Below are 1,902 nucleotides of genomic sequence, written 5' to 3' on the forward strand. Positions count from 1 at the left end.
CTCTCTCTCTCTCTCTCTGTGGGTGTGGGTGTGCTGGGAGTCTGAGATAAGGTCTCTCACCTAAAGCTCCACTGATTTTGCTAGGCTGGATGGCCAGCAAGCCAGACATCCTCCCCAGTGCTGGCATTATAGGTACATTTCCATAGCCAGCATTTCACACAGGTACTGGGAATCCCAAATCAGATTCTCATGTTTGCAGAGCAAGCACTTTAGCAAGTAAGCCATATCCCCAGCCCCCACCTATATGTTTGAAGTAGAATGAAATCAATCTTAAGTGAAAATGTGCTAATATATTATGCATATTGTACTGTATGGTTTTGTGTGTCAACTTCACACAAGCTGGAGTTATCACAGAGAAAGGAGCTTCAGGTGAGGAAATGCCTCCATGAGATCCAACTGTAAGGCATTTTCTCAATTAGTGAACAAGGCGGGGAGGGCACACTGTGGGTGGTGCCATCCCTGGGCTGGTAGTTATATAAGAAAGCATACTGAGCAAGCCGAGCATCCCTCCATGGCCTCTGCATCAGCTCCTGCTTCCTGACCTGCTTGAGTTCCAGTCCTGACTTCCTTTGGTGATCAACATGGAAATGTAAGCTGAATAAACCCTTTCCTCCCCAACTTGCTTCTTGGCCACGATGTTTATGCAGGAATAGAAACCCTGACTAAGGCAAATTAGTATCAGCATAGTAGGGTAGTCCTGTGACAACCTGATCATGTTTTGGGGAGGGCTGTGGGAGGGCTGTGGGAGGGCTAGAAGATCCCCATTCAGTGTTAAGAGTGCTGTAGGATGTTGTGTAGGAGCTTGGAAGATCATGTTGAGAACAGTGCAGAAGATGAAGGCCTGGCTTGTGAGATTTCAGAGGGAAGATTAAAGACTCTTACCAGGGCCATGTTGATTTGATTGTGAAGAGTCTGTGGTTTTGGTTAGCTGGGACTGAAGAATTAGCTGTGATTAACCAGAATTACTAAAGCGAAAACTTTGCATTACTGGGACTATTGATGCTGGTTAGCTGGAGCTAAGAAATTAGCGGTGATTAAGAAGAGACCAGCATCACTGAGGTGACATCTTCTGGGAAGTGTTTTCTGAGAGCACAAAGAGGCTGTGTTCCAGAGATAGCCAAGGTTGTACCTTGTGCTGCAGCAGGACTTGGTAATGTGTAAGGGTCACCTAGGTGGTACTGGTTTTGAAGGCATGAAGGGGTCATGAAGAGCAGCTGAGGCTCAGCACAGTGAGAGTCCACGGAAGGCCAGTGGTGAAGGTGCAGCCTCGGTTTGCAACTGATGGCCCAGTCTAAACGGGTCATGCAAAGGAATTGAGGCTTGGCACCATGAAGACAGTCTATGAGAGGCTATTGGTGAAGCCTAGTTACAGCGGAAGACAGCAATGTTTTGGAGATGCCAGAACCATGAATGACCACCAAGAACAGCAGCAGCAGTGGAGTACAGGCATCTGGAGCCTAGAAGACAAGGTGTGTGCTGCAAAGAGCAGAGCTGGAGAAGTGACCCAAGCCCTTGGAGGAATCCAGAAGATCGTGAGTGGATCCCAGACATTAGACAGTTGGAATTTGATTTGCTTTTGATTGTGACTGTGCCCTGATATTTTTCCCTCTTGAAGGAAGAAAGTATTTTGGTGGAGCTCACAGTTAAGAGACTTTTAATTGTAAAAGTCTTTGAATTTTAAAAGAGATTGGATATTTTAAAGGGCTTGAATTTTTTTTTCCCAAGACAGGGTTTCTTTGTGTAGCCCTGGCTGTCCTGGAATTCACTCTGTAGACCAGGCTAGCCTCAAACTCAGAAATCCGCCTGCCTCTAAGACTGTGGGACTTTTAAAGAAATTTAGATCTTGGGGATGAATAAGAAAGTAAGGGTTGAGGCTTAATAGTGATGTGTTTGTGTGTCAAA

At 46.0% G+C, this 1,902-nt stretch overlaps 1 protein-coding gene across 2 annotated transcripts in view; it reads right to left on the bottom strand.

Moving 5' to 3' along the window:
- Rab9a (RAB9A, member RAS oncogene family) overlaps window positions 1-1,902 on the bottom strand; it is a 24,464-nt gene that overhangs the window by 1,659 nt on the left and 20,903 nt on the right. The window lies entirely within an intron of this gene.

The sequence above is a fragment of the Mastomys coucha genome, chromosome X (genome assembly GCF_008632895.1).
Source record: "Mastomys coucha isolate ucsf_1 chromosome X, UCSF_Mcou_1, whole genome shotgun sequence".
In the NCBI taxonomy this organism is placed as follows: Eukaryota; Metazoa; Chordata; class Mammalia; order Rodentia; family Muridae; genus Mastomys; species Mastomys coucha.